Genomic DNA, 27,717 nt, shown 5'->3' with positions numbered 1-27,717 from the left:
GATGGCTGTGAGAAGAAAAAGTGGTACATCCTTCTTATAGTTCTCCTGACCCATCTGCTGGTGTCAGCCCACACCTTCGTAAGTCCTCATTATGGAATAAACCTGGTGTCAGCATTTATAATCCTGGTGCTCATGGGCATCTGGGTATTCTTTGTTGCTGGAGGCAGCTGCCGAAGCCTCAAACTCTGCCTAATCTGCCAAGACAAGGACTTTCTTCTTTACAACCAGCGCTCCAGATAACCTGTGGGAACCAGCACTTCCCAAACTGCAGACTACATCTTTAGAGGAAGCACAACTGTGCCTCTTTCTAAAAAAATCCCTTTTTTTCAGGTGGAATTGAGAAAAAAAACAAAACTATCCAGATACGAGTTCCTTTCACTTGGCTTTCACACAACCGCTCTCCGAAAGGGATGCCTCAGTGGTGTGCGTCCTGGCTGCACGGGAATCACCCGGGGCAATATAAAGCCTACTGATTCTGGGCTCCCCCCTCCAGAGTTAATTGGCCTGGGCACATGGTGAGTTTTAAAAGCTTCCCAGGTGATTCTGATATGCAGCCAGGCAGAGAACCACTGGTTTGTTATCCAACTAGGAGTTTCCTGCGAACACAATAAGTGAATGACAATCTGGTGTTTAACTGTCTCCTAATCCAATTTGTGCTGAGCAAGTAAGTATCTGAACGTCAAATTGTGGTTAACTTTTCTCTTTGTAGTTGTGAAGTCACTAAAGGCTAAAGGGCTATGGCCTCTGTTAACTGTTTTCGTGTACTTCACTAGTACCATCTTAGAACACGGTAGGCTGGGCTTCTAAATGCAATCATAAATTACACTAACCAACTATGATAATTTAGCCAAAGTAAGATACTGGTTAAGCCGTATATTTCTGAAGTTCTTCCATTCCAGGTTTTGCTTTCTGAGCCATTACATTGTTTTTGAGTATAGATTACATTTTATTAACTAAAAATGATTGTTTTCCGACTTCCTGGGGAAGGTATTCTAAAATCAAGAATTTTTATGCAATGTCTGTAAGTCTTTCCCCTGTTTAAAGCCTTCCATGGGCTCTGCCCCAAGGCAATTGGCTGCAGCGTTCACCACCTGAGTGCCAGTTACTGGGCTAGTTGAGGGGAAGTGCATTGTTTTATCTCTGAGCAGCTGCGCAGGGAGCTGAGTGATGTGTCCTGGGACAGGCTTCACTGGAGCTGGTGGAAATATAAACAGAAGCACGAGGAAATGAGCCAAAAGGGTGTTGTTGACACTTTCATTTGCTCCTGTGATATTAACACTTTCACCTAAATGTATCGGGGAACCTGCCCTGATAGTCACGTAGGTTCTTTTCTATTTTCCCTAAGCGTCGGCTGGTTTGAGAAATAAAGGGACAGAGTTCAAGAGAGAGAAATTTTAAAGCTGGGCATCCAGGGGAGACATCACATGTCGGTAGGTTCCTTGATGCCCCCCAAGCTGCAAAACCAGCAAGTTTTTATTAGGGAGTTTCAAAAGGGGAGGGAGTGTACAAACAGGGTGTGGGTCACAGACATCAAGTACTTCACAAGGTAATAGAATATCACAAGGCAAATGGAGGCAGGGTGAAATCACAGGACCACAGGACTGGGGCAAAATTAAAATTGCTAATGAAGTTTCGGGCACCATTGTCACTGACAACACCTTATCAGGAGACAGGGTTTTGAGAGCAACCAGTCTGACCAAAATTTATTAGGCGGGAATTTTTTCTTCCTAATAAGCCTGGGAGCACTATGGGAGACTGGGGTCTATTTCACCCCTGCAGTATACAGACCATAAAAGATGGCCATACCTGGGGGGCCATCTATAGACCTACCCCCAGGCGTGTATTCTCTTTCCCAGGGATGTTCCTTGCTGAGAAAAAGAATTCAGCGGTATTTCTCCCATTCTCTTTTGAAAGAAGAGAAATATGGCTCTGTTCCGCCCAGCTCACCGGCGGTCAGAGTTTAAGGTTCTCTCTCTTATTCCCTGAACAATTGCTCTTATCCTGTTCTTTTTTCAAGGTGCCCAGATTTCATATTGTTCAGACACACATGCTCTACAATTTGTGTAGTTAACGCAATTATCACATGGTCCTGAGGCAACATACATCCTCCTCGGTTTACGAGATGACAGGATTAAGAGATTAAAGTAAAGACAGGCCTAGGAAATCACAAGGGTATTGATTGGGGCAATGATAAGTGTCCATGAAATCTTCACAATTTATGTTTAGAGATTGCAGTAAAGACAGGCATAATAAATTATAAAAGCATTAATTTGGGGAACTAATAAATGTCCATGAAATTTTCACAATCCACGTTCTTCTGCCATGGCTTCAGCCAGTCCCTCCGTTTGGGGTCCCTGACTTCCCACAACATAAATGGTTTAATGTAAAATTGGAAATAGATCTTAAACTGCCAAATCTCACACTACTGTACAATCCATATGATCTTTAGATCTAGTCAATGTTTCTGGGTTTTGGTAGCAGATATGGCATTCCCTTTACAGGAATACCCACAGTGTTCTTTCAGCTTCCAGACAACCTCTTTGATTTCCTTTATAAAGGGAAAATACCAGCAAGTCATGCCTTTACTATTAGAAATTGTTCCCAGTTGTTGTCTTTTGGGGAGCTGGTAGCATGAAATGCAAATGATCTATACATTAAAGTGATGTCTTAGTGAATACCATACATGCAGCAGAACATTCAAAAGAGAGGAACAGCTATGCTGAGGGGCTAGAGGAGTGACAGTGGCAGGACAGATAGGTGGGTTTGACAGATTGTGGTGGGAAGAAAAACTAACATGTTTAAAACAAACATGGCCAATGTTTTGGGCTAGCCAGACGTCATTCCAGAGACCAAAACCTTACTCATGAACCTTACTCATGACCTTTATCGATATCAGTGAACCCCCTGTTTAAAATATTAGAATGTTTAGAGATAAAATAGAGATAATAGAGATAAAAAAAGAGTAGGGCTTCCAGCAATGCTGTACATAGTCTGATAGGCAATTGTGGTTATTCCCCTAAAGTTTACTTCATCTCTAACACCAGAGCTTCCGCTGAAGTTTGCAGTTTTCCAGCTTTATACAAGATTTTCCTTTGACTGGAAGAGTTAAAGATATAAAGACTGAACAGTGACATTTACTGTGCACCATCAAGGGGAATAAGATACTCATCAAACTGGGATTATTCTTAACATGGTGTTTTTTGAATAAGAAAATTACATAGTTGGTTATTATGGACTTAAAACTCTGTTAAATGGATATTCTGATAAAATATTTGTTGATCTGTAGTGTATGGAAAATCTGAGAATGTTAGCTTTACTCATCTTGAGTTTTGAGGATGTTATCTGTATGCTGATAGTTTCATATTAACTAAAAAAGCTGGGTATCGTAAAATCTCATTTATAAAAACTCAGATGAAGAGAAAATCTTCTTTGATGGTGAGACTGTGGTCTTAGTTCAAGAAATTATTTAATAATCCTTTGTTACCTGTGAATGAAGGAACTTTGTAATTCTGATTTCTCCTAAAACATGAGCTTTTCCAGAGTCAGCTTAGACACTGTTGTTGCAAATAGCCATGGTTTGCCTTATGCCAAGGAAGCCCAAAGGGAGGGCCTAGTCTTCCTCTGTTGCTGAGTGTATATTGGAATGCTTTTTTTATTTTTATTTTTTGCATTTGTTATCTATAATGAGCTCTCTGAGCCCTGATAATATTGAGATGAACAGGAGGTATTGATGTTATACACTCACTTCCATTCAGGATTTTCTGTTTGGAGGGAAATGTGGTTATAGTTAAAGTTGACCTTGGAGAATTGTGAATATTGTTGCAATTTCTGAATATATTACCATGTGAATAGTAGAGACTGTGTTGCTCTCTAGTATAAGCTATATTTATTTTTAATTCATTTTAATTAGTAGTTATAACTGGAGAAGTTTTGTTTCCTTTATCCTGGCCTGCCTAACTGGCAGTGTAATAGCAGCAGCCTCTTTTAGAGCATCTTAATGAAAACATGGCTGAAAGGAATTAATGATGATATCTGCAGACTGCATAGAAAATGACTTTTGTTCACAGTGTTAACATTGTCTTCTCAATCACATTTCAGTTTGTAAAGAGTGGCAGATTCACACGAAAAACACTAGGTGTTCATATCCATAGAGTGGATGCAGAATAAGCAGTTGTGACAGGAGCTTCTTCCTGCCTGGTACTCCTCCCACTCACCTCAAAGCAGCCCCAGATAGGCATTAGCATTCAGTGTGGGCCCTTGGGCAGTCCTGAAGCCTGGCTGGGCCACCAGACAGGGTGGCAGCCTGTGGCGGGCATCAGCAGCCTGCTTCCTGGGAAGAGTTCCTTAAGGGCGTTGGCTGTTTTTGTTAGCTAAGTTTTTTCTGGGCTCCACCATTCCTAACTCCACGTAGACAAGATAGACGTCACACAAAACAATTTTAAAGTACTTTGCTTAGTGCATTTTGTTTATGATTGCAATGTTTGTTTCTCATTTAATAGGAGGCTTTTTACTTTAATCTATTACATTTTAGTGTTTAGAAGAGGTGGGTACTGTCACTATGTAAAATATGTAATATTTTATATGTTATACTATGACACATATGCTTGCAATATCAGACCTTGCATTCAATATACAATGCAATTGACTCTTTGCAGACCTGCATTTTTCAGTGAACAATAAAAAGATTGGCACCAAAAAAAAAAAAAAAAAAAAGATAAGCCAACCATGAAAGGACAGAGATGATGGAAGTGTCAAACATAGACCGGCAGATATTTAAACAGCTATTACACATTATGTAGCTATTCTGTGTTTTCTGTGTTTAAGAAAGTTGAAGAAAACATAAATATGGTGAGAGAAATGGAAGGTCTTATTCAAAAGGCTCAAGTAGAATTTAGAATTTCCCTCTTACTGGGAAAAGAAGCTAGGCAAAGAAGGGAGAAATCTTGAAGATGCTTTTCCTCCTCTCTGAATCAGTACCCAGAACTTTACTTTCTACTCCTGGCCCTGTCCCCCACCTTCCTGAAGCCACCCAGAGTCCACAGAACTGCCCCAGCCTTTTGTCTGTGGCTGTCTCAATGGTGGGATGACCCCCACCTACATGCTGACCCAGCAGACTCTCTATGTTCCTGGGGGGAAACGGGGAGGCAGGGAAGGGGGTCAGTGCTTTCTCCAGTTTTGGGCCTTTGCTTATACCACTGCGTAAGTGATTAAAATCTTATTTTTATTTTATTTTTGGCTTATTGCTTTAATCACCCACTATAGCACCTGGTAGCTCAGCTTTCTTTTTTTCAGCTCAGCTGAGCTCCTGAGAGTACAGAGACAAAAAAGACTGAAAAATAATGAACATCTATGACCTGTGACAAAATATCAGGCAGTTTAACATCATACAATCGGCGTACTAGGAAAAGAGGGAGGAGACAGTACACAGAAAAAAAGAATGGAAAAATAATTGCCAAAATTTTCTGATTTTGAAGGAAATTTTAAATCTATAGATCCAAGAAGTTTAATAAATCTTAAGAATAAAAAAATTACAGGAAGATATATGTTATCATTTGTAAATTCCAGAAGAATCAAAGATTTAACTGTAAAAAATATAAAACTTTAAACATGTTTTTAAAAGATTAATTAAAAAAAATTATGAGTACAAAGTTCTAAGTGTTATTCCAAACCTTGAAAATATTACAGAATTATTAATAAATTTGACCACTTAAGTTTTTTAATGTCTGTATATAATGTATATTGTAAGCAAAGGACATATTTATCATATGTTTTACAAAAGGCATTAGATTTAATAAAGAGCATGATGGAGTTCTGTAACCTATTAAAAGCTCTTGAAAAATCAATAAAACTACCGGCAAACAATGTAAAATAAAGTATATGAACAGTCAATTCACTGAAAAAGCCTATGAGAAGATGCTCAACCTCACTCATAATTAAGGAAGTATAAATCAAAATGATAATAATATGGGGACATTTTCCCCCTGTACGATTGAAAGGGATAATATTTGAAACCAGTGTAGCAGGAGTGTGTGACTTTGACATTCTTGCTTTGCTCAACAAAGAGGGATGTGGGAAACTCTTTGGAAGGAAATTTGATAATAATGATCAATAATAACAATGTACCCATTCTTTGACACTGCAACTCAATTTTTAGGAAGTTATATTAAAATTACTCTGTCAGGTGCATTATAATAAATGAGTAAAAATACCCATTACTGCATTTTTATATTAATGAAAGACTAGAGAAAGCAATACCTAATGACATATGGACTGGTGTAAAAAACTATGTGACAGTACAATGAAACACAGTGAGGCTGATGAAAAGAATAAAATATGAATATAAAATTATTTCCAAAATATATTTTTTAAAAATCTAAAAAAAAAAATAAGGTACAGAAGAGGATGTACGTATTAAAACTACAGAAATTAGAGATCTTAGGATGAGGGAAAAAGAAACAACTATAAAGGGCATGTGTGTATATATGTAATATACCTGTACTCACATATCAGTTGGTATTGGCATACACTGTGTCTGAGATAACTTTAGTTGCATTTGGTCAGGGAAATTAGGAGCCTACAAAAAGAAAGACACATATCACAATTTACCTTTAAAATGTTTAGTTTTGCAAGTTACAAAGTTTTAAGTTAGCAAAACTATTCAACATTAGCTAATACAAAGGATTTTTTTTCCTTAAGTAAAATAGATTTTCATGTTTTCGGGCATACAGGTTGAGAGTAGTCATTCTTGTAGTCTATTTTTCAACGACAGTAGATCTTTGATATTCAAAAATGGAATAATTATAGTTTCAAGTATATGAGTTATCTGGAAAACTCATTGCATATAGTAATTTATAATCTTGCTGAAATTTGATTTAGAGTCAATTAACTTATTACATTGAGGCTAGTCAAGTGCACATTTCTAATTTTGATTTTGATGTGTTAGTTTCTAATTTATCAGGTTTACCTAATAAGCCTTATAATGAGATACAAATTGTGTGTGTGTGTGCAAGCCATTCCCAGTAATAGAAAACAATAAATCTAAGAAGCCACAACTGGGCAAATCAAAGTTTTGCACAAATTACAGAGAAGAATGCCAGCTCTAACATTTCCTCAGATTTATGCTTTGAATAAAGTTTATAAAACCCATAAAAGGAAATAAAGAAAAAAGTGTATGTGAAGAAACGAAACTACCTGTTCCTTTTCTTCTGGGCATGAGGCCTTGGTTAAGAATATTTTCAAGCCTTTATGTTATTTGTGTTGTATATTCATACATTTGGAGGATTCACAAAAGTTTGTAATACAGCCTTAAAACAGTTAATTTTTTGTCTGTCCTGTATCAGGTAGTTGTCGTACTCCTCATTTTTCCAGAGGCCAAAACTAAACCCATGGGCATCTTTATCTGGCTGCCTGTAGAGTGAACCCTTGTGAGGTAAGCACCATACTTTTCATTACAAAATTGGGGTACTATTTGATGAAAATAATAAAATATCTTCCTGATGAATTATATACAACTTCAGATGTTTGATGATATAATACTTGCAGTAAAGATCACTAAACTAGCATATAGGGAATAAAAGGCTTTCAACCTTAAGGCCCTACCTTATTCATAGCAATTTAGCAAGAACAGGCTCAAAATGATAATCCCCCAATGCTGTCACAATTACAGTACAATAAGCACAGTATGTGCCAACCACACAACAATTATGACAGTTAACTGAATTATGCTGTCACTGAGGTGACTTCAACCCTCTTAATAAGTAACATATAGCTGTGCAAATTAAATTTTTTTGCCATTTGAAAATTGCATTCCCAAATGTCTGTATGTTAAATAAAAATAAAAATAATCAAATTCAGCTTTATGAATGAAGATACTTGAAATAATTTAAGAAGATGGTTCCATAATTCCAGTACCTTAATATGATGCAACACAAGTGTGGTCCCTCAGTAAGTACCACATCTAAAATATGAATATATTTATTATGAAATAGTTAAAAAGCAAAAGCATACACTATGGTATCAGTCATAACTTATTTAAAAATTGAGACATTTCTGGGGCTGAAACTTGGGCCTTGTTTTACTTTCAGATCTTACCTTCTTCAATATATATGGCTCCTCAAAAGAGTCGGTGCATTAATCAAAACTTGCTATGAAGAAAAATGTCTCACAAAATGGACACAGATTAGACAATTTATTTTGTCTTCAGTTTATTGCTATAATTTGGTGTTCTGGAGTGGTATTGCTGAAAGGTCTGCCCTGGGAATAAAATACACTTCATTTATTTTCCAAGTGTTAGCAGCTATAAGACTAGATGGATAAGAAAGTGGTCATGTCATAAAAATACTGTATTTGCCTTCATATCAGTTTAAATGGATCAAGTGGCCAAAATAGTCTCTAGATATCACTTGAAGTAGCCTTAGTGCTGGATGTGAAAATCTACATTTTTATTCAGATAAATGAGGATCCAAGTATATGCCTCACAAAATAATTGACTTTTCACAAGCAATTCCCGTAGTTATTTCTTAAAGAGCAAATTCAATTGATGCATTTAATATTAATTGTTGAAAAATGGTTGTTGAAATAATTGCTTAAATTGAACCTTTGTTGCCTGTGTTAAGATATACTTGAGCCAAGAAGCAGTTTTTGAATTAATCAATATCATTCCATAGGTCATTTTTCTATTCAATTTCATCAAATTTTTTAGTGATTTCTCTATAACATTGTGTTTATTCTTAGGAACACATAATGACAATATAAGAATTCTATGCTATTCCGTAGAGATATCCTCAGCACTTCGTTTGTGATTTTGCATGTCAGTGTTCATTCTCTAACCTCTCTTTAGTTACTTCCTCCTGAGAAAAACGATTTTCCCTGTTGTTGGTAGGCCAACATCTCACAAAATCATACATTACAGGAAATGCATGAACAGCCAACAATAGTCTGGCCCAAGACCAACTGAGATTTGAGACTTGTCTACAAACTTCTCTTTCACTATCCTCCATCATCAGAGCAAAGTTGCCAGGGCTGCCATAATCTCACATAGGAAATGAGACAGTGAAGGAATCCATATTGGACTTAGCAGCTGAAAAATATGTGGCTTAGCCTCTTAGCTGCTTAGTTACAGAGGCACAGATGCCTCCTGAAAGCTTCACAGAAGGTGGGAAAGTTTATTTTAAAGCTTCATCTGTGCAGGAAAAAAAAAAATGAAAGCATGCCCCTTTAGTTTATGAAGTTTATTAAACTAAGCATAGCAAAAAAAGGCTGAGTAAATCCTAATGGAAGTTTGCATTTTAGTTATCTTATTTATAGGTAATTCATTAAATGAAATGAATTAATAGAATCATAGATTTAAGAAAGATGGTCTCCATTTAACCGATTAGGTATAAATTACCCATTTGTTATATAATATTTTTATTACCTGTGCTTTAATGGAATTGAGTTTTTTGTCATTTAATTTAACCACACCTCAAATACTGAATATAGCTCAAATACTGAACTATAGTCAAAAGTTGTGAATATTGAAATACTTTTTTACTGCTCATTTAAAAACTAATTATTAAATGTCTCCTAAGAAAAATGCACCATAAATAATTATTTTTGATAGAAATTGATATATAGGTAATTCCGAATGAGTGATTATGAGATTTAATTTTAATATAAACATTCATAATATTCTGCCCTTATCAGCTTTTCTATTGATTTAAAGTTCTGGAAATTATGTATATGAAATAAGTAACTGGGGGTAAAGGAGGACATCTGCCTGGCCAGATGGATAGGCTAAAAGAATTCTAGCGATAAATAAATAGAATAAAAGAAGTCACAACTGGATCATCTCCCCTTTTAAGCAGATGTATGATTTCTAGAGTAATAACTTACAGGCTGGCATATTTATTTATTCTATATATTTTACTAAGCGTCTACTCTATGACAGATACTGAATAAGGCATCAAGATTCAAAAAGATATCAAGATTTTAAAAGACCATGTTCCTTTCCCTAAGAAGTTCACAGTCTAGTTGGCCTAGGAAGGTCGGTCAATTAATCATTAAAATACAATTTCATTTCCAGTATGAATGGGCATCACCCGGAAATTCTGTATCTTATAAACACTTTCTTCCTTAATTATATCTTTGTAATTATATCTCACAAATATTGCATATTAGTGTTAACTCTAACAATATATTGTTTTTCCAGCCCTCTCTCCTTTTATATATCTTATGTATATTGTCTAAATGCGTTAATTAAACTATGTACAAGATACACTGGTGCTCAGAGGAAAGAGGATTATTCTGCCTATTAAGGTGAGACTTCACAAAGAATGTAAATATAACACATAAATTGAATACTGAAAGATTAGAAGTCTGCTAGTTCTACAAGAGGCAGGATGTATTCTAAGTATGGAGAATATTATGCTTAACCATATGAAGATATAAAATCAATGCATGCTAAGAGTTGTAAGTAGTTCATTGCTAGATATTATAACAGGATAGAGAATGGCAGAATCTTGAAGTAGAAATAGTGAGAACAATTTAGCTAGGTAAATCTCATTTATTTTTATGATGATGGCTAACAAAATGGAAATTTGAAAAAACAAAGATCACTGTTGATAAATCATTTCTGTAATTAATATTTAATAAGATCATATCAATTAATATATAAACAGGCAGGTATAAGAACTACATATATATACACACAGAATGGCCTTCTGTATTGTATTAGTCAGCTTGGGTTGTCATAAGAAAATACCACAGATGATGGTTTAAACAGATTTATTTTCTCACATTTCTGAAGGCTGGCAAGTTCAAGATCAAGCAAGCTCTCTGGTGTTTTTTCTTAAATGGACACTAATCCTGTTGGATTAGGGCTCCAACTTTAAAACTTCATTTAGCCTTAATTCCTTACTTCAACTACAGCCACACTGGCAGTTAGATTTTCAACTTATGAATCTGGGCATTGTCAGGAAGGGAGGGGGCTGCAGGCAGACACAAACATTCAGCCCATAACATCTATCTACATCCAAGGTGTTAGTATAGTGAAGCCAAGTATTCCACAAAAATTATCAGCCACTGTATTAGTTTGTTCTCATGTTGCTATGAAGAAATACCCAAGACTGGGTAATTTATAAAAAAAAAAATAGAGAGAGATTTAATTGACTCACAGTTCCTCATGGCTGGGGAGGCCTCCTCTTCACAGGGTGGCAGGAGAGAGAATGAATGCCAGCAGGGGAAATGCCAGATGCTTATAAAACCATCAGATCTTGTGAGAACTCACTCACATGATATCATGAGAATAGCATGGGGGAAACTGACCCAATGATCTAATCATGTCCCACCAGGTCCTTCCCATGACACATGGGGATTATGGGAACTACAATTCAAGATGAGATTTGGGTGGGAACACAACCAACCACATCAGTCACTTAATTAGATACATCAGCCAATTTGGTCAAATGCTAAGCCTTACTCTCTGTTTGTAGCTCAATACTAAATGAAAAGTACACTTGGTACTGTTTATGATCAAGTTTATGGCATTGGTTTTTCACATTTTATTTCTTGCATTCTTCTTTACATAATCAGCTGAGTTCTGAATGCTTTTTTTTTCAGTAAAAAGTTTTCCTTAGCAGATGTCCACGACAGATTTTGTAAAATGAGACCATTGATAGGTGGATGCTATTGAGCAGAGGAGTGCTGCTCTCCCTAAAGAATTGCCAGATCGGAATAGCAGCTAGACCAGTCCACTATGAACAGTTTAACAACTCTAACAGCCTCAGAGTTTATAGCATACCTCTCACTAATAGCTAAAGGTCCATACAAATTCCAGAATAGTTTTCATCTCTGTCTTTGTACCAGAATCTTCATTTAACTCCAAAGCAGACTAGTAGCATCACAATTACATTCTTCCCTTCATCTCATAAATTTAACTAGGGAATGCTGTGTGCCATGTATATTGTGTTTATTTTTCATTATAAATTCACAAAATTTGCTTGAAATGAATGAAAATTCTGTCTTGTCTACTATAGTCTGGTCATTGTGCCTTGCAAGCCAAGCAGAGCATTTGAATGCCAAGTGCAGAGCTCTGATTGGAGCTCAGTGTAGCTTCACTGTCAGCTCTCTAGTTTATCCAGATGGTGCTGGTTTTGCCCAATGCGTCATTTTTACTTTAAATGAACAATTTCACCCTGCAGTGCCAAAGAAAAATGGATCTTTTTTTATCCTTTGTGAATGAACTTAAGCTCTCTTTGAAGCATTAAAAAAAGTTTTTAAATATGTGTAGCTTCAAGATCAAGATAACCATATTTGGAGAATATCTATTCCAACACATCCATGTAGCATGTTTAATTTCCTTATATTTTATTTGCTTTTTTCCTTATTTTTGTCATGTATTACAGTAATTTCTCTATTTTCTTTGTCTGTGGGTGTGGGTGTGTGTGTGGAGATAGGGTCTCACTATGTTGCCCAAGTTGGTCTCAAACTCCTGGCCTCATGTGATCTTCGCACCTTGGCTTCCCAAAGTGCTGGGCTTATAGGCATGAGCCACCACACCAAGCCCTGCAGTAACTTCTCTAACACAGACCATCAACATAGATTTTTTTTCTCTAGCCAAATTAGAATAACTAAGGACAATTTCTTCTTCTCCTAGGCAATAAATCTTTCGTGTTAATATATTCCCTTGGCAAAGAGAAGGGTGAAGATCTTGGACTTACAAAGTGTGAACTAGTGATCCTAGAAAAAGTACTTCTAATTGCTATTAATGAGCCCCTCTTGCTTCTATCTGAGCACCTTAATCACTGCATGTCATCTTCTCTTTACACCTGTTATCACATTAAATAGAGCTCCTCAGAGCAGGACTATGTCTGATACAGCTTTACATTCCTAGAACCTAGCACATTGCTGGGTACATAGTGAAATTTCAAAAAGTAGAATTTTAGAGTGCTTAAGACCATGGTTTTCCAAGTCAAACAGATTTCACCGTGAGGTCTCACTCTGCCACTGATACTGGGTGACTTTCAGGCAATTATAGTAAATATTTGTTGTTTTTATTCTCTTCTCATATTTTTGTTGTAGAACATATGAATTGGAGAGATGGTCATAAGATCTAGGCTAACTAATATACACATTCATTTGCTGACGACAGTGACTGGCTCAAAGATAGGCACATCACTCAAGTCAGGCTCTTTTGAGTGAGCCTGTGGTTTGTCAAAACTGTGGGGAAAAGAGAGCCCTCTTCCAGCTAGAAGTTAGCAGAGGGGATGAAGTGAAGCCAGAATATGTAGGTTGTCCTCTCATTAAACACTGTGACTTTTTTTTTTTTTAAATCATGTGACACCAAAGCTGCAATTCTTGTCGCAAAAAAAATCTTCTAATGAAGAAAATCTTCATTTTCTGCCTTAACAACTCTTTGTCTTACATAGTGACTCTCGATGAGAGTAGGGAAGGAAGAAGACACATTAGCTTAGAGAGAATTGTTAAAGCTTCACAAGCTGCACCCCATACCTCTCCTCACATAGAGTAACTCTGTTAAGAGGATTTTAATTTTTAGGAGTGGATGTGTTGGGGGAAAAATGAGAATTTATCTTTTAGGACTGTAGTTTTCAAACCTGGTTGCAGAGTAGAATCATCCAAAGAGTTTTCAAAAAATAAGAGTATCTGGAAATGTTATTGAGCTTGAGTTTTTGTTTGCTCTATTTATTTTTATTCTTTAGCTTCTGTATTAGTCAGCTTGGGCTGCCATAACAAGTGTCATAGACTAAGTAACTTAAACAACACAAATTTATTTTCTCACAGTTCCAGAGGCTAGGAAGTCCAAAGTCAAGGTGCCAGCAAGATAGGTTTAATTGTGAGGTCTCGTCCCTTGGCTTGTAGGTGTCTACCATCTCCCTCTGTGCTCATATGATCTCTTCTTTGAGAGTTCAGGGAGACAAAGCTTGCTCTCTGGTGTCTCGTCTTATAAGGGCAATAATCCCACCACGAGGATCCCACTTTTCTGACCTCATTCAACCCTAATTACCTCCCAAAGGCCCTGTCTTCACACTGAGGGTTAGGGTTTCAACGTATTCATTTTGGGAAAACACAAACATTAAGTCCATAACAGCTTTCAGGTGATTTCAACATGCTACTGGAATGAAACCACGCTTCAAGGGAAGGAAAAATACCTTTCCTATGCCTTTTCGTAGGTTCATGGTTGTGGCTACTACAGCAGAAGGCAGATTAACAAAAGACAAGGATACAAATTTATTTAATATGTGTTTTACATGATATGGAATCTTTCAAGAAGAAATGAAGACCCAAAGAAATGGCTAAACTTGTGTATTTTAATGCTAGGTTTGGTGAAGCGTGGGCAGTGGTGGAGAAGCAGAATTAGACAAGAGTATGATCAAATGGTAATAAACAGAGAAATCTTAACAAGGTGTGTTTGTTAAGGTTCTTCTCTGTGTCCCCATATCTTTAGAAACAAGGATGTGTTCCCTTTCTCTGGGTATTGAGAGTGTACCTCTTGAATGAAGGTCTTATGGGCTACTTCAGGGGATGGTCAGAAAATTCTTCCTAGGTTTTATGACTTGCTTCATGGGAGAAGGAGGGTGAGGTGAGATTGACCTGCCTGCTTGTGTGGTGTTCTCAAATTCCTTTGGCTTAAATACTTTGGGATAGCTTGTTCTGAACCTTATCAGCTACAAGCCAACCTTTGGATTATTCTTTTGTTTTTAACTTTTCTTTGGCCCCTTGACTTTGTATGTAGTACAAAGATTTGCATGAGGAAAATGTTCCATAGACATTTGCTGAATAAATGAGTTGCACTATATAAAGCAGAGGCCTTAACAATAACATGCTTGTCATGCTTTTGCAACTTTACAGGAATCACTGGTTTGGAATTTTGAATGTTACTCTGGTTTACTAGGTAGCATTTCTCTCTACTTTTACTGCCTAATTTCCAAAAAGATAATTTTACCTTCATATTATCATAAAGAGAAGTATCAAATAAAAATTGTCGACCTTGCAAATTTAATTGATATTTGGAAAAAATAATAACTGTTATACACATGTTAGCAGTTATATGATTCACAGGTTGGTTAAAAATAAATTTCAAAATCATACCCTCATTTGTTTGTGGTCTAACAAGTATCACATAAGTAACATAGGCAATAGTTTCTAAATGAGGGGAAGGGAAAAGAGAATATCCATTCAATTATTTATCAAATGGGGATTTTTTTTTATATACATGCAAACCAGAGTTGACTTTTAGTATATCAGAGACTTTCTTGAACTGTCTCTTAATTCCACGTGTTGAATGACACTATATTTCAAATAATGTCTATACAGTAACATGGGATGAATTAGAACATTTCCCAGTTATGTTTGGAAGGCCCATAAGATGCTTGTTATTTTTTCTGACCCTAGCAATGTTATCATGAACAGAAGCTGCAAGATTCAGCTACATTATGGATGAGTATTTTCATTCCTGGTTTAAAACACTTTCTACTGCAAAATATTGTCCCCTTCCAAAACTATTAAAAACTGCAGTTATAAACTTAAGTACTATTTTTAACTTTTTGAGAATTAATATATTGTTTTAATAAACTCTTTCTGCTACTGAATGTCATGATAAAGAATCTTTGCCAGTGTTCACATGATCAAGAGACTGTGTTAACATTCATTACCACAAATGTCCTCATTAATATTTTATAGAATGGCTGGCATAGAAAGTGGCATTAAATCTCTGAAAGACTGCTGTCTTGTTTATTCATGCTTTTACTTGAATTTTTGTTGTAGCAGTAGAGAATCAAAATTTGTAGGTGGTTTCAATGAATTTCAGACAAATTTCAAGTAATGTCACTATTTTTCAATTAATTCATTTTTATCTTTTCCATTCTAAATATAAAAATATGTTAATCAATGAGTAGTTAAAGTGTTTGGGCTACCAAAAAATAGATAAGTAACCTTTCAAAAGGACCCTTGAACATGGAATTCATTCTTTTAAAGTATTCAGGCTCTTCCCTATGTTAGACACTGCGAAGGCATTATGGAAGTTTGGGAGAACTTCTTCCTTCCTGTGTGTCTTTATTATAGAGCAGCACTTTCCAGCAGAAGGTTCTGTGATAATGGAAATGTTCCTTTTCTGCTACACTGTCCCATATGATAGCCCCTAGGCACATGTGGCTTTGAGCACTTGAAATGTGCCTATTGAAGCCAAGAAACTAAATTTTAATTTGCTTTAATTTTAACTAATTTACATTTACATATGAATAGTCACATGTAGCTGATGGCTACAAAAATGGACAAAGTGGCTATAGAGGTCATAAAATTAAAAACTCGTTTTCTCAGTATCCCTTTGCAATTAATAGTGATCACGTTTTGTGTTTCACGGTTACGACTGATGAGACTGTATCTGTCAGAGTGTGGTCGCAGAAGCAGAACCACGTGAGATAGAATAGTAATACTTAATAAGAATAAAAGAATAAGAATAATATAATGGCTACACATTTGTCTTGTTGGAAGGGTTGAGTGTCATAATTTATCAGTTAGGAGTGTGTTCTGCAGCAAGAAACAGCTTTCAGGAAATCCATAAAGGATGGCAGGGAAGCTATCACCTATGTATCCCCTGCCTGCACACCATGCTGGATACATCTCAGATTGCAAAAGCCAAGGAAGTGCTTGCTAAAGATCCCACTGACTCCCTGCAGTGGGTTGATTCTAGTGAACTCCCAGAGTCAAGGGAAATTATCTCCAATTATCTCAGCTGCTACTGAGAGCTACCATCAGAGAATAAGTGCTACTCCACCTCGGCTCTTCACATTGCCAGCTTGCAGTGTCCCTCGGTGGCAGAATCTAAGCCAGAATCCTATTGGAGAGATTCAGAGAGATACAGCTGTGGGCTTCTCCACTATGACGCAGAAGAGAATGTACAAGGGGTCAGGGAATATCCCTGAGTTGACAAGAGGCATCCTGACACAGAGATTTAAGAGGGAGTTTGCTGTTATCAATTCATCTTCTTTTTACCTCACATGTGGATAGGATGGCAGGAGGACTTGTGACCAGGAGACAACAGACATATGGATGGCAATAGATATTCTACGATGGTGGAGTGGAAAGAGCCTCAGGGCTGGGTGACATTGCTGAGTTACTGTGCCAGCCTTGGATTGACTATATCTGTTGTTGTTAAGTTAGAGAAATGAAGCCACGATAGTTGATTTTTTTTGTTTATGTAATAGAAGACATTCCTTAATGATACAGGAAAACTACAAAATTGTGCAAGACTTTCCCTCTCCCTAAGAAATAGTTCACATTTAACAATTTTATTGGATCATAACTTACAGTTATGGCAGTCATTTCAGGTTTGTTCCTTCCTTTTTATTTTTTGGTTTGATTTCTTCCTTTCCCCCTCGTCTCCCTCTGCCTCTCTTTCTCCCACCCCTTGAACTTATCTTTCCCCAAGATAGCTTTCTTTCTTTTTAATTTATTCACTAAATATTTTATTAGTCCCTACTATGGACCATGTAGTAGGTACTTATAAAATCAAAATGCCCATGCTTTTATAAAGGTTTTTAAAATCACAGTGGTCCAATGTTATTTTTATTTATTTATTTATTTATTTATTTATTTATTTATTTATTTTGAGATGGAGTCTTGCTCTGTCACCCAGGCTGTAGTGCAGAGGCATGATCTCGGCCCACTGCAAGCTCCACCTCCTAGGTTCAAGTGATTCTCATGCCTCAGCCTCCCAACCAGCTGGGATTACAGGTGTGTGCCACCATGCCCAGCTAATTTTTGTATTTTTAGCAGAGATGAGTTTTCACCATATTGGCTAGGCTGGTCTCGAACTCCTGACCTCAGGTAATCCACCTTCCTCGGCCTCCCAAAGTGCTGGGATTACTGGCATCAGCCACTGCCCCTGGCCCAATGTTATTTTTGAGCCTTATCTTTTTTAAAAAAAGTATATTACAGTTGGTCTTCAATTTATAATTTCCTGACTTTCCCAAGAAACACTACATTTCCTCCAGACCTCTAGTACTCAGTGTGGGGTTTGAAGACCAGCAGGATTAGTATCATCCAGAAGCTTGCAAGAGAAGCAGAGTCCAAACTGTAAGAAGGACTTTTGCTTTATTAAAGATTTTTTGGAGGGTAAAGAAAAGAGCTGCACATATAATCTGATTTCAGAAATGCGAGAATGTGAAAAATGTGTGGTTTGGCATGGAAGAAATAAAATTTATATAGTATATATATAAAGTTATGTTTCCCTTGTCTGTCAGGGCTGCCAAGGGATTCCAAAGCTGATTCACAAAGCTCACAATACACTTGAGGGGGAGGAGAAGATAAAGAAAAGTTGGTATGAAGTTATAGTTAGATAGGAGGAATAAGTTCTGGTGAGAATCTTAAGAGAATCTATTCTCATAATCTATTCTTATGAGAATCTATTCTCATAATCTATTCTTATGAGAATCTATTCTCATAATCTATTCTTATGAGAATCAATGAGAATCTATTGCACCATAAAATAATGTACTATATATTTCAAAATAGCTAGAAGAAAGGATTCTGAACATTTTCACCACAAAGAAATGATAAATGTTTGAGGTTACAGATTTGCTACTTGCTCTAATATAATCATTACACAATGATACATATATCAAAACATCACATTGTACCCCATAAATATGTACAATTATTATGTGTCAATTGAAAAGAAAATAAATTACAGATGTCAAAAAAAGAAATATCTGATGGTTTTCCTTTGGCTAAAGAGATAAATCTTACTTCGCAGAATGTGGATATAATAGACTTTACCATGAACCCTAAACTGTTCATGACATCTTCCTTTCCAGTGCCCACCCAAGGCATGCCCTTCCCTCTCCTAACTCTTCACCATTCAAGGAAGATGGCCCCTGCTCCCAAACTTCCCTGCTATACTCTTAGCCTGATTCTTCTTCTGCCCTTTTGTGCTAGCAAACTAGTAATAATGCTTCAGGTTACAACTCAAAGAGGCACATCCTTTTCCCGCTTAGTGATGGCCTCCATCGGATTGTATTATGTACAGTTATGTTTTTTCCTTCTCTGTCACTAGAATCTATGTTCCAAATCAGCATGGAGGGTTTTGTTGTTCTTGTTATCAATAATGTAATGTCTGATGTGATACATGCTCAAAAAATGTTTGATAAATTACTTCAACAGTTAGTTTAGACCAAGTTAGGCTGCAGTTGAAACAAAAACAAAACTTAGCACTCTGTGTTTCTGAACAACCAAGGCTTATTTCTAGCTCAAGGTACATGCCTATCACAGGTCAGATGTGGTTCTGCCCCATGTCATTATCATTCCAAGTTCCAGGCGGAGGAAACAGTCCCTGTATGAGACACTGCTTGTCTCAAGAGAGAGCAAGGGGAGACGTCATCAAACCACAGAAAGGTTCTTAAAGCTTCTTTTTGAAAGTGTCTAATTTTACTTACAATTTATTGGCCAAAGTGAATCATAGAAGATAAAAAGAAATATAAAATCTTTCTATAGGGAAGAACAGCAGATATTCTAAATCACAATGCAACTTAATATAATTATCCATAATAACCCAAAACTCATTAATCACTTATTATGTAACAGGCCTAGTGCTAAGTACTTCACAGGAATTATTGCCATTACAAGGCACTTGAGACTGCTAAAGGGCAGTAATTTATCAAGTCATACAGCTAGTAAATGGCAGAGCTTAGTGATAGAGACAGTTTAATTTGAAGATTAAACATTTGGGTTTTCATACTGCTTTGCCATTAAAGATTTACTAAATAAATATAATTCCCAAGGAAAAGAGTAGAACTAATAACAGCAGGCTGCCTGTTGAAGCCATGGTTTTGGTTACTAACTAGCTGATAAAGTACACATGCTCTCACAATCTGTCACAAATCTTTGTGTAAGGCTGTTGTTTTCAATCAGGGCCAATTTTGCCCTGCAAGAGACATTTGGCAATGTATAGAGACATTTCTGGTTGTCACTACTTGCGGGTGGTGGTGGGAGGTTGGTTGTTACTGCCATCTAGCAGGTAGAGGCCAGGTATGCTGCAAAACATCCTAGGATTCACAGGACAGCCCCCCCAACCAAGACTTATCTAGCCCAAAACGTCAATAGTGTCACCGTTGAAAAACCCCGAGGTGGGGAATGGGATAAAATATTTAGGTCACCTTTAAATATGAGACTTTATTCTTTAAGTAAATAATTATAGGAAGACATTTTCTACCCTGATTAAAACCTCATTAATTTTTACTTCATATCAATTTAAAACACCCCCAAACTTTTGATGTGTTTCTATATTTCTAAAAATTATCCGCTGTTTATTTAGATACAGTGCAAGCTTCATTCAGATTTAGAAGGATGATGTCATTCAGCAGGGAGGTGACATTTGGAGGAGAGGCTTTGAGCACCCCAGGATGTGGTCGCCAGTCACGGAGCAGAAGAGGCGGAAGCTGCTGAGAGCTCGGTTGGCTCTTGGAACCAAATCACTTTTTGATGCACTCTAGCAACATTTTGCTCTCCCACATCTCTGCAAATGCACTTTATATTAATTAGCTAATGACTCTAGTGTTTTAATAATGAAAATTCAAGTAAATAATCAGTACCATTAATGGCCATTCTGTCTCTTCTTCTTGAACGAAACTAGCTTAATTTGCATAGTATAGGCAGGACTATTTCTTTATTATGTTAGACACGTTTTTTCCTTGATATATCCCTTTGATTATTTCTAAAATGTCTCATTTCACTGAAAGATTTAAGAGAAAATTTATGACATATTTTGGCCAATTTCACTGATCAGTTTATGTTCCGATCTTTCTTTTATTTTCTTTTTTGAATCATATTAAATTATTTAAGTGGTATTGTCTTATAACAACAAAATTAAGTACAAATTTTAACATAAACCTGCCTGTAGCAGCTTTAGATGGTGACGTAGTTTGAACAATCAAATAATCAATGTTGAATCAGTGTTGGAAATCCTTGCCTGACACTTTGTTTATATAAACAGAATTGATCGGTTTGTGCAGGCTAAATATAGTGAGGTTTTGAGAAAATAGTACAAACGCTGTCAAGCTTTTCCTGTAAAGGACATATTTTTAGGTTTTGAGAATCATATGCAACCACTCAACTCTATGATAGCACAAAAACAGCCACAGACATATGTGAACAAATAGGGGTGGCTGTGTTCCCATTAAATTTAGGGCTGGTCGAACTTGCCCTGCAGGAAGTATGTACTTGGCTGACCCTTGCCCTAATTAAATAAAAAGAGTAATCAAAATTGCACAGAAAGAAAAAAACTTTCCCTCTAATGAGACCTAAGTACTCCACAAACTCTAGTGGGTTATAAAAACTCCCTGCCATCTGACCCAGACCCCATTCTCAGCATTTTTTTCCTCCTACATTCCTTTATGTACCTCGTACACTAACCTAAATAAGCCATTCTCTGTCCTCTACACGAGATTTAGGAGTTCCATGGCTGTTATCCCTGTCACCCTTATAATATGTAGCATTCTACTTTAAATTTCAGCTCAGTCGTGTGCTGCTTAATAATAGAGAATGACATTGTCATGGTTTGTCTTTTACCCAGGTTAAGTAGCTTCCTGTATCTAACATAGGATGTTGAAACTGCAGGGTTGTGGGAAAAGCATATGCTTTAGGGTCAGACATATAATGGTTTGAATCTCAGTGCTTCCATTTGTTAGTTACATGACTTTGCACAAGATACTTGACCTCTTTGAAGTTTATTGTTTTATATGCAATATTAGCGAATGAACGCCTGCATAGAAGTATTATAATTAGGAATAAATTAATTTGGTGAGATTGCATATGCAGGGGCTTCAGTGAATGTTAGGTATTCCCCAACTTTTCTCACCTTTAGGGAGTTATAATCATAAAATGAACCAAATAAATAAAAAAGTAAATAAAGTGTTTCAAGTCAAAGTCACCCAGTAAAATGTTTCTATTTTTATTGAGAACACTTAAGGCAATAAAATATAGAAACAAAGAAAAGAGTAAGGGCAATGAAACAGAAAAGAGATTTTTTTCTTTCCCTCCCTCCCTCCCTTCCTCCCTTCCTTCCTTCCCTCCTTCCTTCCTTCTTTCCTTCCCTCCTTCATTCCTCTCTCTCTCCCTTTTTCTTTTTTTTTTTGAGATGAAGTTTCCTTCTGTCATCCAGGCTGGAGTACAGTGGCACAGTCATAGCTCACTGAAGCCTCAAACTCCTGGGCTCAAGCAATCCTCCTGCCTCAGCCTCCAGAGTAGCTAAGACTACAGGCGTGCACCACTGTGATGGTTAATACTATGTGTTAACTTGATTGGATTGAAGGATGCCTAGATAGCTGGTAAAGTATTGTTTCTGGGTGTATCTGTGAGGGTGTTGCCAGAGGAGATCAACACTAGAGTCAGTGGACTGGGAGAGGAAGACCCACCCTCTATGTGGGTGGGCACCATCCAATCGGCTGCCGACCTGGCTCGGACAAAGCAGGTGGAAGAAGGTGGAATGAGCTGACTCGCTGAATCTTTCGGCTTTCATCTTTCTCCTATGCTGGGTGTTTCCTGCCCTTGAACATCAGATTCCAGGTTCCTCAGCCTTGGGATCTTGAACTTACACCAGTGCTTTGCTGGGGATCTCGGGCCTTCTGCAGACTGAAGGCTACACTGTCGGTTTCTCTACTTTCGAGGCTCTGAGACTTGGACTGAGCCGCTACTGGCTTCCTTGCTACTCAGCTTGCAGACGGCCTATGGTGGGACTTCACCTTGTGATGGTGTGAGTCAATTCTCCTTAATAAACTTCCTTTCATATATGCATATATCCTATTAGTTCTGTCCCTCTGGAGAACCCTGACTAATAAAACCACTATGCCCAGCTAATTAAAATTTTTTTTAGAGATGTGGTCTTCCTACATTACCTAGGCTGGTCTGAAACTCCTGGCCCAAGCTATCCTCCCTCCTCAGCCTCCTAAGTAGCTGGGATTACAGGTGCAAGCCACCCTGTCAGGTCCAGAAAAAAAGATTTTTATGTAGACCTAGGGGAATTAGATTGATAATAACTGTGGCATATCAAATTTGGGGGTATAAATGTATTATTCAATAAGTGGTATGGAAACTGCTACTGACTGAAAGAAACAATTTAAAAAAGTTCCAAATATCTCGATGGTAAAAAATATTTTAAAATGAGGCCATAAATAAAACCAAGTTAAGTGCGAATTAATATATTTATAATATTAGAACATGGAAAGACTTTTAAATTAGCCATTAATTTAAAAGCTTGAAAATTTTGACCTACAAAATTAACAACAAAAATTCTGGATGACAATGAATAAATTCCAAAGACAAATTTGAAAAATTAATAACAATTTGAAACAAAACTTTATGTATATAACAAAATGGTAATTTTTAATTTACAAAAAGTTTATATAAATCAATAAGAAAAGATGAACTAACCAATTTTTTAAAAGAGCAAGAAGGCATTCTCCAAAAACTAGGAATGACAATAAATTGTAAGAAATTATGTTCAATCTCAGTAACAACTGAAGAAATGCAAATAAAAGAAAAAAATTGGATTTTTCTCCTATTAAACTGTCAAAAAATTAGAATAGTTTGATTTTCCCAGTGTTGTCCAGGATGTGGGTAAATGAGCTGTCTCATACATCGTTGTTGAGAGCAAAAATTGCTACATCCTTTCTGTAGGACAATTTGGCAATATCTATCAAAATTTAAAATACTTTTATCCTTTGCCCACTGATAAAAGTTCAGTTTATCAATGTACTTATAAAAAGTTTGTCAAAATTTATATACAAGGGTATTCACTATAGAAATTTTTGTAAGAACAAAATGCTGAAAACAACCAAAATGTTGTTCACCAAGAGAATAGATTAATATATTACCATATATTAATATATTAGCGTGTATTAATGTGAAGGTATATTCTATCACAATAATAATGAAATGTAAATATATGTGCTAGTATGATGAGATCTCTAAAATCTATTTTAATTGAAAAAAAGATTTAGGGTAATATGTTAAGATCTCTTTTGAGAAAATAAATGTAAAACTGGCTACATATTTGTGGCTCAATGTACATTTTGGTGATGGAAAGGAATCACAAGAAACTGTTAACAGTAGGTGCTTTAATATAGTGGTTAATATACAAATGGAAAGGAAGAGGTGATGAGTATTTTACAGTATTTTAGGTTATATGCTTTTTTAACATTATATAATGATTTACATTATTATTAGTATTTGTCACAGTAGTCGAGTACACCTACTTGACTGGTTCTTACAGAGATAGGTAAGATTGGGGCCATTTTATGTTTTATTCTTTATTTTGAGAAATAAATAAATCAATATTTTAAATATAAATAAATTTACACACACACCAATACAAGTATGTTTTTAAAGGTAAAACCATTCCCAAGAATTGTTTTAAGTGAGATCATGTGGTTTGTACCAAATTGTGTTAAACATAAGGTAGCTATGGAGAGAACAAAATGCTAAAAACGAAGGAAATGATCCTCTAACAGCTTGTGGATAAATATATCTTGGTTTCTTGGTTTCCGTCAGTTTTTCTGCTCTCATCCACTATTTCTTAAAATATTTGTGAACCTCTAAATGTATATTATTGAGGAATCACTAGATCTACATGCTCTTTTTGAATGTATACATGGGCAATACACTAATTATAAAGGTAACAATAACCTGTTTGTTAATGTGCACAGTCCCAATAACCAATATTTTCAAAACAATCAATGGATTATTGGCTAACTCAAAACCTGATTGATACTTTGGGAATAGAGTTTCAAAACATAATTCTTCGTAGTATATTGTAAATCTAATTCCACTTAATATATGTAATCAACCTTGCCTTCAAATATTTTAAAAGGCTAATTGTCCAGGTTGTAGTGATGTTGTAAGATGGTGGAGAAATTATAGGAGAGTCACACCTTTCCTCAGCCCTTTCCTCAATGCTGCACCTTGGCTACTACACCTATCTATTCTTATTTCCCATATCAGCTTTCCTAAATGGCCATTCTACTTCTCAAAACCTGTATATTAACACTTTCCTTTTTTTTTCTTGAAATATGAGCAAGTTTCCATCAAGAGAATTTAAAGCTGGGGTGGGGTGGGGGGAGGCTGGATGAAATCTATATGATGATTTACCTCAGGGTCTGACATTGAATGTCTCAAATGTGCTTCACCATATCACCTAACATCCTATATTCCATTTATCTCTATCAGTTTTATTGTCTTTTTTTCTACAAGGGAATAAAGTTAGGATTTTTTTCAAATGTACAGTAGTTGCTAGTAGGCTTTATTCAAGTTAGTGTTGGTTTATTTTTTACCCATGGATATTAAACTTCAAGAAGTACAATAAAATAAAAAAAAAAGAAGTACAATTATGGTTTTTAATGAGAGTTTATATTGTAAGAATTTTGCAGAAGGCCAATTTAGACCTTTTTTTTCTAGTGGGTATTTAACCATAGAAAGAGTTCAAAGATTATATTAGCACAACCAGATGGGTTCTTGAGATTAAAAACAAATAGCTTACTTATTTAGATTCTCCTGATGTTGGCCCACAGCTCTTATCTTCAAATGCTGGTTCTTACAAAGATGGGTGAGGAGGTAAATGAAAGACACTGTGAAAGGTCTTATGAGATGAAGAGAGATTTGAACCAGTTAAGCTTTTTTTGTGAAACTGGCCTCCCATGCTCAGGGCAGTGTGATAAATGGCACTCTCTGCTCCAAGTTGCTGATACACACCTTGAGAGTGGTGAGATGGGATTCTGTAGGCTGGTCCAGCCTTTGCTATGCTTCCCCTAATGACTGCAAGCCAGAGCCATTCAGTGATTCTCAGTATCCTCCTTCTAAAAGATCTGAGGCTTCAACATGTGAGCTTCCTCAGCCTTCTTTCCCTAAAACAATATACCTCAATCTGACACTTATTTACTCTTTCTCCTGGTTTTATGGGGAAGGCTCCTTCTAAGGCTCACGACCCATAAGTATTGAAGAAATTGTTTTATCAAGCATTCCATGATTCTCCTCTTTCTCAAACTTTTCTCTTTCTTCTTGATCCTTCTCTTTTCTGCATATATTTATTTTCTCCTCTTTTAGGAAAAGGACACTCTCTTGCATCGATCTCCTTTACTTCTGGCTATCAGAGTACATTACTCCTTATGTTACGGGGTAAGCATTTTGAATGAGTGTATTTTTGCTTCCTGACTCTGACTTATTACCTACCACTCTCTTTTCAGTCCACTGCAATCTGTTCTCTGCCTTTATATCATACCCAAGAGACCACCCAAGTCAAAGCACTCATGACTTGCCAACATTAAAAAACAACCGACAATCTTCTTTCATATTTTAATTGACTTCTCTGTAGTAGTAAAAATGTTGCCCCTTTCTCATATTTCCCAACTTAAATTTTTTTTTTCATTTTTCCTGTGTTGCTAAGTCTCTTGCTGCATCCTAGTTTCATTTATTACTAGACTTTTCCATTACTACCCACTATATAAATGTAGCCCTTGCTAGAGCTCTCGTCTCCTTTCCTTTTCTTTCCTTTCTCCTTAAGCATACTTAATTAGCTTCACAACCTCTGCTACCACATTTAACCTCACATTTTTCCAACCTATATCTTGAAATCTAACTTCTCTCATTTCTGGAGCTCATATATTCAACTACCTCAGTGACATTCTTGTTAGATCCTCTCTTGGTCAGTTCATTCTTATTAGATGCTATCTTAGTACTTTACTATAACAAAATACTATAGATTTGGTGGCTTATAAACAACAGAAATTTATTTCTTACAGTTTTGGAGGCTGGAAATCTGAGATCAAGATATCAGCATGGCCGAGTTCTTGTGACGGCTCTTCTGGGTTGCAGACTGCTGACTTCTTATATTCTCACATGGCAGAGAGCAGAGAGAGGAAGCTTGGGACTCTTATAAGGACAGTAATCCCATTCATGAAGGCTTCATTCTTATAACCTCATCTAATCCTAATGGCCTCCCAAAGGTCCCATCTCCTAATACCATGACATCGGGGAATGAGATTTTAACATATTCAACATATTAATTTTGGGGGAATAGAAATGTTCAGTCCAGTACAGAGGCCTCACAGGTTCCTGAAAGTTCACACAATCAAAACTGAACAAATCCGACTCTCCAGATCTGCTTCAAAAATGAACATTCTCTCTCCAGATCTCCTTAAAATTAAACATTTCTTCTCCAAATCTACTTCTCCTCTCTTTTCCTTGCTTGTTATATTTAGATGCCTACCCAGTTCTTTCAAGTATTGCTGTTTAAAATATTATTTCATCCCTCTCAATCCTGGCTGTAGTGTCATGGTGCTGGAGGTGGCTGCTACGGCGGCAGCATCCCTGTTCAACTGGGGAGACAATTGCTCCCTTAGTGGCTTGGTTTTGTGTTGTAGCTTTGGGAATTCTTTCTAAAAGTTCAAGCTAAAGCCTGCATCTTCAGCTTTCCAAATTATCCTATTAATATAAAACAAATAGAGATTTAATGTTACTATAACAGATTCTCTGCAACTGGATCTTTACCAACATAAACGACCAATATAATTTCCTTCTAATACTACTTGTTACTTTTCATCACATTTTTTTGGTTGATGTGTCCATTTCTTCTACTTGACTGTTAACTACCTGAGCATGATATTCCTGCAGTAGTACACATAGTAGATATTCAATATTTATAAACTGAATGCATTCACAAGTAAGTGGTATGTG

The 27,717-nt window shown here is 36.4% G+C and overlaps 1 long non-coding RNA gene across 4 annotated transcripts; it reads left to right on the top strand.

The window, feature by feature from the left end:
• The first annotated feature begins 33 nt into the window (after positions 1-33).
• On the top strand, positions 34-27,717 carry LOC129060435 (uncharacterized). 4 transcript variants are annotated; one of them, XR_008527150.2, is made up of 4 exons: positions 34-515; positions 7,341-7,429; positions 10,190-10,296; positions 20,309-20,583. It is a non-coding gene; the product is annotated as an uncharacterized LOC129060435 (long non-coding RNA). The 4 variants fall into 4 exon arrangements; XR_008527153.2 differs by having other exon boundaries at positions 34-664; XR_008527151.2 differs by lacking the exons at positions 10,190-10,296; positions 20,309-20,583 and adding an exon at positions 26,784-27,717 and having other exon boundaries at positions 34-664.

The sequence above is a fragment of the Pongo abelii genome, chromosome 6, assembly GCF_028885655.2.
Source record: "Pongo abelii isolate AG06213 chromosome 6, NHGRI_mPonAbe1-v2.0_pri, whole genome shotgun sequence".
Taxonomy (NCBI): Eukaryota; Metazoa; Chordata; class Mammalia; order Primates; family Hominidae; genus Pongo; species Pongo abelii.
This window is presented reverse-complemented; position numbering and strand designations above follow the sequence as displayed.